The 12,613-nt window shown below is 41.5% G+C and overlaps 2 non-coding genes across 2 annotated transcripts; both read left to right on the forward strand.

Annotated features, from left to right (window-relative positions):
* The first annotated feature begins 4,566 nt into the window (after nt 1–4,566).
* On the forward strand, nt 4,567–4,648 carry TRNAL-AAG (transfer RNA leucine (anticodon AAG)). Its single transcript has one exon. It is a non-coding gene; the product is annotated as a tRNA-Leu (tRNA).
* A 2,154-nt stretch (nt 4,649–6,802) lies between these two features.
* TRNAL-AAG (transfer RNA leucine (anticodon AAG)) lies at nt 6,803–6,884 on the forward strand. Its single transcript has one exon. It is a non-coding gene; the product is annotated as a tRNA-Leu (tRNA).
* The last annotated feature ends 5,729 nt before the right edge of the window (nt 6,885–12,613 follow it).

Genomic DNA, 12,613 nt, shown 5'->3' on the forward strand with positions numbered 1-12,613 from the left:
TTAAATCAAATTCTGGAAAAGGATTTCTTGCCAGGAGAAATGTTCTTTATGAAATCTCTTGGACATTTTGATCCAAAATTATCCACTTTTTCATGGTAGCATGGCCGAGCGGTCTAAGGCGCTGGATTAAGGCTCCAGTCTCTTTGGAGGTGTGGGTTCGAATCCCACTGCTGCCAGTTTTCAATTTTGAAAGCTCTCAAGTTGCTTTCTGAACATTTTAGTGGTCAGAAGAACTTGCTTTTGAGGATGCTCAGAAATTGACTTTTTGGCCTTTTCTGAAACCGAACAAACTCTATAAGAAAAGGCTTTTGATGATATTCCCAAGATGTTATGGCACAGATTAAGCTACCCCGATGCGCTAGCTAAGTAGACATTAGGCGCACTCCACGATCTTGCACTTCAAAGCCTTCAATAGCCTAGAAACATCTGAAAAAGCAGTAGTGCGGTAATACTGTTGAACTCACTTGCGTTTGCTTCCTTTCTAACTGGAGAAATGCATTTTCAGCCTTCTGCTGCCATCATTAAATATTCAGCTCGAATGCAGCAACAATTCTTCTTTTTAAATCAAATTCTGGAAAAGGATTTCTTGCCAGGAGAAATGTTCTTTATGAAATCTCTTGGACATTTTGATCCCACATTATCCACTTTTTCATGGTAGCATGGCCGAGCGGTCTAAGGCGCTGGATTAAGGCTCCAGTCTCTTTGGAGGCGTGGGTTCAAATCCCACTGCTGCCAGTTTTCAATTTTGAAAGCTCTCAAGTTGCTTTCTGAACATTTTAGTGGTCAGAAGAACTTGCTTTTGATGATGCTCAGAAATGGACTTTTTGGCCTTTTCTGAAACCGAACAAACTCTATAAGAAAAGGCTTTTGATGATATTCCCAAGATGTTATGGCACAGATTAAGCTACCCTGATGCGCTAGCTAAGTAGACATTAGGCGCACTCCACGATCTTGCACTTCAAAGCCTTCAATAGCCTAGAAACATCTGAAAAAGCAGTAGTGCGGTAATACTGTTGAACTCAATTGCGTTTGCTTCCTTTCTAACTGGAGGAATGCATTTTCAGCCTTCTGCTGCCATCATTAAATATTCAGCTCGAATGCAGCAACAATTCTTCTTTTTAAATCAAATTCTGGAAAAGGATTTCTTGCCAGGAGAAATGTTCTTTATGAAATATCTTGGACATTTTGATCCAAAATTATCCACTTTTTCATGGTAGCATGGCCGAGCGGTCTAAGGCGCTGGATTAAGCCTCCAGTCTCTTTGGAGGCGTGGGTTCGAATTCCACTGCTGCCAGTTTTCAATTTTGAAAGCTCTCAAGTTGCTTTCTGAACATTTTAGTGGTCAGAAGAACTTGCTTTTGATGATGCTCAGAAATGGACTTTTTGGCCTTTTCTGAAACCGAACAAACTGTATAAGAAAAGGCTTTTGATGATATTCCCAAGATGTTATGGCACAGATTAAGCTACCCTGATGCGCTAGCTAAGTAGACATTAGGCGCACTCCACGATCTTGCACTTCAAAGCCTTCAATAGCCTAGAAACATCTGAAAAAGCAGTAGTGCGGTAATACTGTTGAACTCACTTGCGTTTGCTTCCTTTCTAACTGGAGGAATGCATTTTCAGCCTTCTGCTGCCATCATTAAATATTCAGCTCGAATGCAGCAACAATTCTTCTTTTTAAATCAAATTCTGGAAAAGGATTTCTTGCCAGGAGAAATGTTCTTTATGAAATCTCTTGGACATTTTGATCCCACATTATCCACTTTTTCATGGTAGCATGGCCGAGCGGTCTAAGGCGCTGGATTAAGGCTCCAGTCTCTTTGGAGGCGTGGGTTCAAATCCCACTGCTGCCAGTTTTCAATTTTGAAAGCTCTCAAGTTGCTTTCTGAACATTTTAGTGGTCAGAAGAACTTGCTTTTGATGATGCTCAGAAACGGACTTTTTGGCCTTTTCTGAAACCGAACAAACTCTATAAGAAAAGGCTTTTGATGATATTCCCAAGATGTTATGGCACAGATTAAGCTACCCTGATGCGCTAGCTAAGTAGACATTAGGCGCACTCCACGATCTTGCACTTCAAAGCCTTCAATAGCCTAGAAACATCTGAAAAAGCAGTAGTGCGGTAATACTGTTGAACTCACTTGCGTTTGCTTCCTTTCTAACTGGAGGAATGCATTTTCAGCCTTCTGCTGCCATCATTAAATATTCAGCTCGAATGCAGCAACAATTCTTCTTTTTAAATCAAATTCTGGAAAAGGATTTCTTGCCAGGAGAAATGTTCTTTATGAAATATCTTGGACATTTTGATCCAAAATTATCCACTTTTTCATGGTAGCATGGCCGAGCGGTCTAAGGCGCTGGATTAAGGCTCCAGTCTCTTTGGAGGCGTGGGTTCGAATTCCACTGCTGCCAGTTTTCAATTTTGAAAGCTCTCAAGTTGCTTTCTGAACATTTTAGTGGTCAGAAGAACTTGCTTTTGATGATGCTCAGAAATGGACTTTTTGGCCTTTTCTGAAACCGAACAAACTCTATAAGAAAAGGCTTTTGATGATATTCCCAAGATGTTATGGCACAGATTAAGCTACCCTGATGCGCTAGCTAAGTAGACATTAGGCGCACTCCACGATCTTGCACTTCAAAGCCTTCAATAGCCTAGAAACATCTGAAAAAGCAGTAGTGCGGTAATACTGTTGAACTCACTTGCGTTTGCTTCCTTTCTAACTGGAGGAATGCATTTTCAGCCTTCTGCTGCCATCATTAAATATTCAGCTCGAATGCAGCAACAATTCTTCTTTTTAAATCAAATTCTGGAAAAGGATTTCTTGCCAGGAGAAATGTTCTTTATGAAATCTCTTGGACATTTTGATCCAAAATTATCCACTTTTTCATGGTAGCATGGCCGAGCGGTCTAAGGTGCTGGATTAAGGCTCCAGTCTCTTTGGAGGTGTGGGTTCGAATCCCACTGCTGCCAGTTTTCAATTTTGAAAGCTCTCAAGTTGCTTTCTGAACATTTTAGTGGTCAGAAGAACTTGCTTTTGAGGATGCTCAGAAATGGACTTTTTGGCCTTTTCTGAAACCGAACAAACTCTATAAGAAAAGGCTTTTGATGATATTCCCAAGATGTTATGGCACAGATTAAGCTACCCTGATGCGCTAGCTAAGTAGACATTAGGCGCACTCCACGATCTTGCACTTCAAAGCCTTCAATAGCCTAGAAACATCTGAAAAAGCAGTAGTGCGGTAATACTGTTGAACTCACTTGCGTTTGCTTCCTTTCTAACTGGAGGAATGCATTTTCAGCCTTCTGCTGCCATCATTAAATATTCAGCTCGAATGCAGCAACAATTCTTCTTTTTAAATCAAATTCTGGAATAGGATTTCTTGCCAGGAGAAATGTTCTTTATGAAATCTCTTGGACATTTTGATCCCACATTATCCACTTTTTCATGGTAGCATGGCCGAGCGGTCTAAGGCGCTGGATTAAGGCTCCAGTCTCTTTGGAGGCGTGGGTTCAAATCCCACTGCTGCCAGTTTTCAATTTTGAAAGCTCTCAAGTTGCTTTCTGAACATTTTAGTGGTCAGAAGAACTTGCTTTTGATGATGCTCAGAAATGGACTTTTTGGCCTTTTCTGAAACCGAACAAACTCTATAAGAAAAGGCTTTTGATGATATTCACAAGATGTTATGGCACAGATTAAGCTACCCTGATGCGCTAGCTAAGTAGACATTAGGCGCACTCCACGATCTTGCACTTCAAAGCCTTCAATAGCCTAGAAACATCTGAAAAAGCAGTAGTGCGGTAATACTGTTGAACTCACTTGCGTTTGCTTCCTTTCTAACTGGAGGAATGCATTTTCAGCCTTCTGCTGCCATCATTAAATATTCAGCTCGAATGCAGCAACAATTCTTCTTTTTAAATCAAATTCTGGAAAAGGATTTCTTGCCAGGAGAAATGTTCTTTATGAAATCTGTTGGACATTTTGATCCCACATTATCCACTTTTTCATGGTAGCATGGCCGAGCGGTCTAAGGCGCTGGATTAAGGCTCCAGTCTCTTTGGAGGCGTGGGTTCAAATCCCACTGCTGCCAGTTTTCAATTTTGAAAGCTCTCAAGTTGCTTTCTGAACATTTTAGTGGTCAGAAGAACTTGCTTTTGATGATGCTCAGAAATGGACTTTTTGGCCTTTTCTGAAACCGAACAAACTCTATAAGAAAAGGCTTTTGATGATATTCCCAAGATGTTATGGCACAGATTAAGCTACCCTGATGCGCTAGCTAAGTAGACATTAGGCGCACTCCACGATCTTGCACTTCAAAGCCTTCAATAGCCTAGAAACATCTGAAAAAGCAGTAGTGCGGTAATACTGTTGAACTCACCTGCGTTTGCTTCCTTTCTAACTGGAGGAATGCATTTTCAGCCTTCTGCTGCCATCATTAAATATTCAGCTCGAATGCAGCAACAATTCTTCTTTTTAAATCAAATTCTGGAAAAGGATTTCTTGCCAGGAGAAATGTTCTTTATGAAATCTCTTGGACATTTTGATCCAAAATTATCCACTTTTTCATGGTAGCATGGCCGAGCGGTCTAAGGCGCTGGATTAAGGCTCCAGTCTCTTTGGAGGCGTGGGTTCGAATCCCACTGCTGCCAGTTTTCAATTTTGAAAGCTCTCAAGTTGCTTTCTGAACATTTTAGTGGTCAGAAGAACTTGCTTTTGATGATGCTCAGAAATGGACTTTTTGGCCTTTTCTGAAACCGAACAAACTGTATAAGAAAAGGCTTTTGATGATATTCCCAAGATGTTATGGCACAGATTAAGCTACCCTGATGCGCTAGCTAAGTAGACATTAGGCGCACTCCACGATCTTGCACTTCAAAGCCTTCAATAGCCTAGAAACATCTGAAAAAGCAGTAGTGCGGTAATACTGTTGAACTCACTTGCGTTTGCTTCCTTTCTAACTGGAGGAATGCATTTTCAGCCTTCTGCTGCCATCATTAAATATTCAGCTCGAATGCAGCAACAATTCTTCTTTTTAAATCAAATTCTGGAAAAGGATTTCTTGCCAGGAGAAATGTTCTTTATGAAATATCTTGGACATTTTGATCCAAAATTATCCACTTTTTCATGGTAGCATGGCCGAGCGGTCTAAGGCGCTGGATTAAGCCTCCAGTCTCTTTGGAGGCGTGGGTTCGAATTCCACTGCTGCCAGTTTTCAATTTTGAAAGCTCTCAAGTTGCTTTCTGAACATTTTAGTGGTCAGAAGAACTTGCTTTTGATGATGCTCAGAAATGGACTTTTTGGCCTTTTCTGAAACCGAACAAACTGTATAAGAAAAGGCTTTTGATGATATTCCCAAGATGTTATGGCACAGATTAAGCTACCCTGATGCGCTAGCTAAGTAGACATTAGGCGCACTCCACGATCTTGCACTTCAAAGCCTTCAATAGCCTAGAAACATCTGAAAAAGCAGTAGTGCGGTAATACTGTTGAACTCACTTGCGTTTGCTTCCTTTTTAACTGGAGGAATACATTTTCAGCCTTCTGCTGCCATCATTAAATATTCAGCTCGAATGCAGCAACAATTCTTCTTTTTAAATCAAATTCTGGAAAAGGATTTCTTGCCAGGAGAAATGTTCTTTATGAAATCTCTTGGACATTTTGATCCAAAATTATCCACTTTTTCATGGTAGCATGGCCGAGCGGTCTAAGGCGCTGGATTAAGGCACCAGTCTCTTTGGAGGCGTGGGTTCGAATCCCACTGCTGCCAGTTTTCAATTTTGAAAGCTCTCAAGTTGCTTTCTGAACATTTTAGTGGTCAGAAGAACTTGCTTTTGAGGATGCTCAGAAATGGACTTTTTGGCCTTTTCTGAAACCGAACAAACTCTATAAGAAAAGGCTTTTGATGATATTCCCAAGATGTTATGGCACATATTAAGCTACCCCGATGCGCTAGCTAAGTAGACATTAGGCACACTCCACGATCTTGCACTTCAAAGCCTTCAATAGCCTAGAAACATCTGAAAAAGCAGTAGTGCGGTAATACTGTTGAATTCACTTGCGTTTGCTTCCTTTCTAACTGGAGGAATGCATTTTCAGCCTTCTGCTGCCATCATTAAATATTCAGCTCGAATGCAGCAACAATTCTTCTTTTTAAATCAAATTCTGGAAAAGGATTTCTTGCCAGGAGAAATGTTCTTTATGAAATCTCTTGGACATTTTGATCCAAAATTATCCACTTTTTCATGGTAGCATGGCCGAGCCGTCTAAGGCGCTGGATTAAGGCTCCAGTCTCTTTGGAGGCGTGGGTTCGAATCCCACTGCTGCCAGTTTTCAATTTTGAAAGCTCTCAAGTTGTTTTCTGAACATTTTAGTGGTCAGAAGAACTTGCTTTTGATGATGCTCAGAAACGGACTTTTTGGCCTTTTCTGAAACCGAACAAACTCTATAAGAAAAGGCTTTTGATGATATTCCCAAGATGTTATGGCACAGATTAAGCTACCCTGATGCGCTAGCTAAGTAGACATTAGGCGCACTCCACGATCTTGCACTTCAAAGCCTTCAATAGCCTAGAAACATCTGAAAAAGCAGTAGTGCGGTAATACTATTGAACTCACTTGCGTTTGCTTCCTTTCTAACTGGAGGAATGCATTTTCAGCCTTCTGCTGCCATCATTAAATATTCAGCTCGAATGCAGCAACAATTCTTCTTTTTAAATCAAATTCTGGAAAAGGATTTCTTGCCAGGAGAAATGTTCTTTATGAAATCTCTTGGACATTTTGATCCAAAATTATCCACTTTTTCATGGTAGCATGGCCGAGCGGTCTAAGGCGCTGGATTAAGGCTCCAGTCTCTTTGGAGGCGTGGGTTCGAATCCCACTGCTGCCAGTTTTCAATTTTGAAAGCTCTCAAGTTGCTTTCTGAACATTTTAGTGGTCAGAAGAACTTGCTTTTTTTTTATCATTTAATTCTTTATTGGCAGCATAAAGGAAAGAAGAACATACATTTTACAATCTAATAGATTACTGATTAACTAAAACATTTTTTCATCACAACGTAGGTAGTTTAATATTCATAGCTACAGTCTTGTATGTTCACTTTATTACCTTAGAAATATTTTTAATTTTATTTCAGCAAATAGTAGCAATGGTAGAGATGTGCTAAACAGCGGTCTCTCAACTGCATAGAGACTGAAGTAGGGAATAAACACTGTGGGGGTTTATAACGGTTTAGTAAGAAAAAACAAATAACAGAGAGAAGACATCATGTTGTGTGGTTTTTAAACCACAAATTCCATACCAAGTCGAATTTTACTATGGAGTTGTTTCTGAGGGCCAGAACTCTTTCGTAAATGCTGTGTTCAGAAACCAGGTGGATTAGATCTTTAATTGTTGGGGTTTCGTTTGACCTCCAACGTCTAGCTATAAGCAGTTTTGCTGCTAAGAGAATGTGGGTCACCAATTGCCTAACTGGGGGTCTAAGGTGTGTTAATTTTAGGAGCAAGAGAGCCGTACCTGGGAGTTTTGGTATAATTAATTCTGTAGTGTTTTTGAGTAGGGTGAAGACATCACTCCAGAAAGGGGAGATCCGGGGACATAGCCAGAATATATGTAGGAGAGAGCCTTCTTCCCCACAATCCCTCCAGCATAATGCTTCTTTAGATAGGCGAAGGGTTTTAAGTTTAAGTGGTGTAAAGTACCATCTTGTTGTTAGCTTTATGTGTGTTTCCATCATGTTTGCCCCCCTGGTCGCCCTATTTGCCCATCTAAAGGCGTCTTTCCAGTCATCAACTGGTATTTTGGTTCCTAGATCCTTCTCCCAACTCAAAAGATGGCATTTCTTTCCTGATTTTAAGTTTCCCACCTGATGGTCATAGAAGAATCTGGTTATTGAAGTGTTTGTATGCCAGGTGCCTTCGAGGCCTCTGAAAATCACCCAGGGCACAACTAGGTTATGAATTTGGTATGCTTGGAGGAATGTCTTTATTTGGAGGTATTTGATTGCGTCCTCCTCAGGAATTTTGAATTCTTTCATTAGGGATCCAAAGGGTTTTATGGTGTTTTTGGTATATAGATCTGAGACAAATTTTATTCCTCTTCTGATCCATGGAAGCGTCTGGAGGTCTAAGATGAAGTATCCTAGGCAATCAATAGGGATTTTTTTCAAGCTTAAAGTATTCGTTTTATCTGAGGATGTAATTAGTTCCCTCCATGCTTGTAATGTTGCCGACATTGTTAGAGGCAGGGGGGGAAGATTCGCCCTTGAGCGTAGTTGGGGGGAGGAGGTGGCGAGGATATTTGCATATACTAGGGAACTCAAGGGTTTAGGGCGGATCTCTTCTGCTTCCAAGCTAGGCCAACTGATCATTGTTGGTCTCGATAGCCAAGCTAATGACTGGTTAAGGATGATAGCATTTCTATACGCATTGAGATTTGGCAGACCAGCTCCTCCTTGTGTGGTGTGGAGAGCTAGAGTTGATAGGGAGACTCTTGGCGGTTTATTTTCCCAAATGTAGTTGGCCAATTGTTTTTGAAGTTTTTGTATGACTGTTTTTGGGATAGGGATAGGCAAGGTTCTAAAATAGTACATTAGTTTTGGGAGAATCATCATTTTGTAAAGTACGATTCGTCCCAGCCAGGTAGTTTGTTGTTTTTTAAAATTATCCAAGTCACCTTGTATGGTTTTTAGAATGGAAAGGTAGTTTAAAGAGGCTAAATCCTTCAAGGGGAAGCATAGCTGAATTCCCAAGTAGGGAATACTTTTGGGCTGCCACTGGAATGGGAATTCTCGCTGTAGTTCCGATTTTAATTTTTCATTTATATGGATGCTTAGTATCTGAGACTTGCTGGTATTTAGTTTATAGAAGGAGACCTTTGAGAATTGAGATAGAATAGAGTATGTTGCGCGTAGGGAGGTTGAAGGTTTTGATAAAGTTAGCAGGACATCATCTGCAAATAAATTTATTTTATGCTGTCGAGTTTTTGTGTGTATGCCGTGAATGTGTGGATGAATCCTAATATGCTCTGCTAGGGGTTCCATCATTAATGTAAAAATTAACGGAGATAGAGGGCACCCTTGACGGGTGCCATTTGTAATTTTAAAGGAATCGGACAGTGTACCATCAACTAAGATTCTGGCTTTAGGGGTCGAATATAAGGCTTTAATTGCTTGAGTAATTTGGCCTGAAAACCCGAATTTTTCGAGGACTGCGAAAAGATAGCCCCAATGGAGTCTATCAAAAGCCTTTTCGGCGTCTAAGGCTAGTAATAAAGAAGGGGAATGGGAAGAATCTATTATGTTAAGAAGGTTTAATACTCTGCGGGTGCCGTCAGGGGCCTGCCTTCCTTTGGTAAAACCGACTTGGTCGGAGTGTATTAGCTCGGGGAGGATCATAAGTAGTCTATGGGCTATTATTTTAGCGTAAATCTTTGTGTCGGAATTTAGAAGTGAGATTGGACGGAAGTTAGCGGGTGACGTGGGGTCTTTGCCCGGTTTAGGTATGGTGACAACTGTGGCTTCCAGCATCTCTTCTGGGAGTTTGCCCTGTAATATTGCTGAGTTAAAGGTGGGGACCATATGAGGTACAAGGTGGGTTGAAAATTGCTTGTAGTATTCATTTGAATATCCGTCCGGGCCTGGGGATTTTTGTGTTTTTAACATTGTAATTATCTCAGACGTTTCTGCTATTGTTATAGGTTTGTTTAGTTGGTCTATTTGGTCCTTAGAGAGAGTTGGGAGGTTGAGGTCTCGGAGGAAAGACTCAATTTTTTGGGGAGTTTGGTTGGGGAGTGGATATGTCGTCTTTGAGATTATAGAGTTTTTCGTAATATACTCGAAAAATCTCAGCTATCTGTTTTGGGTGAGAGATCTTCTCTTTTTTATCGTCTAAGCTGTATACAAATGGAATTTTGGCCTTTTGGATTTTCTTCCTAACTAAATTTGCCATAATTTTTGATGGTTTGTTTATTGAAGCGTAGTAGTTTATGCGGGAATTTCTAATTGCTTTATCATAATTTTCCATAAGAAGTTTGCGTAGTTTTTGTCTAAGCGAGAAGAGATTTTCATGGGCTTCATTTGTGTGAAGGTCTCGGATAGCCTGTTCAGCTAGTGAGATTTGTGAGAGGGTTTCGGTAACCTGTGTTGTTTTTTCCCTTTTTTGTTTAGCGCTCATTTTAATAAGGATTCCTCTGATAAATGCCTTGTGGGCATTCCAAACGGATACCGGTGACATTTCTGGGGTTGCGTTAATTTGGAAGAATTCCTCTAAGGCTTCTGCTATAGCTTTGGAGTTTTGGGGGTCTTTCATTAGAAAGACATTGTTTCTCCATGTTCTTGGTTCCGCTCTGCTTCCGTTCCATTGGAACGTGGCAGATATTGAGGCGTGATCCGACCAAGTTGCTTGATTAATTTTTGCCTCAATGACATGAGGTAGGGACCATCTGTCTACAAGAATCAGATCTATTCTTGAGAAGATTTTGTGGCGGGGGGAATAGAATGTATACTCCCTGGCGGAAGCATTCAAGCAACGAAATGCGTCATATAATGCCTCTTTTTGAATCCATGGTTGCAGGGAGAGGGTGTTCCTGGCTGAGTGTGATGTTGAGTCCATAAGTCTATCTGGGATAACGTTGAAATCCCCGCACAGGATCAGTCTACCCACCCCACATTTCCTCAGCCTTTTTACGGTTTTGTTTAAGAAACAAGTCTGTGCATTATTGGGAGCGTAGACGTTTAGAATTGTGAAGGGAATGGAATTTAGCTTTCCAGATAGGATTATATATCTCCCTTTAGGATCTAGTTCTAGATGAAGGACTTCCAGGGACACGGTGTCTCTAAAGGCGATTAGTACACCTGCTTTTTTATTGGGTGCACAAGCCATATATATATTAGGGTATTTTTTGTGCGAAATTTTTGGGGTAGCCGAGGAGGCGAAGTGGGTCTCTTGGACACAGAGTATGTCCGCGTGGTTGGACAGGGCCTCCTTCCATAGGGGTGAACGCTTAAATGGAGAGTTCAACCCGTTAGCGTTAATGGAAAGGAGTTCAAGCTCCATGCGGAATACCTGATTTGTTGGGGTATGGCGTGGAATACATTATGTGTCTTCTCTGAACATTGGGGATAGAAATAACATACATCAACTTATGCAATAACTTTAGTATATGTATCACATAAAAGAAGTAAAGAAACAAGTCCTTACAGATTATGGTCTTGTTCATCTGTGGGGGGTGGAAAGTTCACTTAAGTGGAGCCTTCTCCCAGACTCTCATCATTGGCATTGGGTGCTTTCGTCGTTTCAGCGGTTTGGGTTGCGTGGAGGTCGATTCCTCTCCGTTTCTCTGGTTCTCCTAACGGGAGGTGTGGTCGCGGATTCCAGAAGTTGGATATTCCATGATTTCATGAGATCGGCCGCGTCTTCTGGCTTCGAAAGAGCGTGGGTTACGCCTTCTCTTTGGATTATCAATTTCGGGGGGAATCCCCATTTGTATGGGATTTTTTCATGTCGGAGTGTGCTGGTTACAGTCGAGAATTTCTTTCTGGCTTGTAGGGTGACTTGTGATAAGTCCATATATAGGTGGATATTAGAGTATGGCGCTGGAAGTTGATTAAGTTTTCGAGCCGCTTGCATAACTGCTTCTTTAATATGGAAAAAATGAATACGCGCCAATATATCTCTTGGTACTGTATCCGGAATAAATTTGGGCTTAGGCAGTCTATGGGCTCTGTCTATTGTCAAGTCCACAGGAGAAGCTTCAGGTATCAGCACTTGTATTAGTTGTTGGAGATATTTAGTGATTTCTGCTGGATGGACGGATTCTGGAATGCCTCTGAATTTAATATTATTTCGGCGATTTCTGTCTTCTGCGTCCGCCAGCTTAGTTTTGAGCTGTTCTACTTCTTCTGCTAGCGCGTAGTGGGAGTCGATGAGGTCGTTGTGTGAGTGCGTTAGCTCTCCCATTTTGTTTTCTGTGTGAGTAACCCTTTCATCAAATTCTGTTAGGTTTGTTTTCAATGTAGAGGCTAAGTGGTCAAAGTTAGACTGTAGGGAGTCTCTTAGGGCAACTACCATCTCTTTTATAAAGGCTTCTGTTGCTGGTTGTTCTTTTGTAAGCATTGTAGAGATACAGTCATTTACAGGAGGAATTTTTAGTCTTTCTTCCTGATCTCCTGCTAGTTTTGGGCGCTGCTTAGGAGGACTGGCAGAAGGGGAGACATACAGTGGGCCCCTATTTTGTGAAGTCGTCGCCTTTTCTTGGGCTTCGTGTGTCTGTTTGTCGGGAGGACTCTCTCTAGATGTCTGCAGTGTCAAAGAGGTTTCATGTCCTGGGTGACTGTGTGTCTTGCTTACCTCATGGTCTCTCGGGTGTTCTGGTGATAGTTCTCGAGGAGACGAGGAGCGGGAGGTTGGCGATTCTTCTTCTTCACTCAGAGAGCGCATCAGCGCCGGCGTCACAATTGCTGCTTCTCGCGGGCCGCCGCTACTTGCGGCAAAGAACTCCTCCAAACGGCCCGCATGGGCTCTGGAAGATTTGCGTCGAGTCATCAGGGCACAGTTGGGGTGGGCTTATTTTTAACCCCTGTATTCGGCGAGGGGCTAATAGTCACTGGTTTTTTTTTTT

Source organism: Eleutherodactylus coqui, chromosome 13 (assembly GCF_035609145.1).
Source record: "Eleutherodactylus coqui strain aEleCoq1 chromosome 13, aEleCoq1.hap1, whole genome shotgun sequence".
In the NCBI taxonomy this organism is placed as follows: domain Eukaryota; kingdom Metazoa; phylum Chordata; class Amphibia; order Anura; family Eleutherodactylidae; genus Eleutherodactylus; species Eleutherodactylus coqui.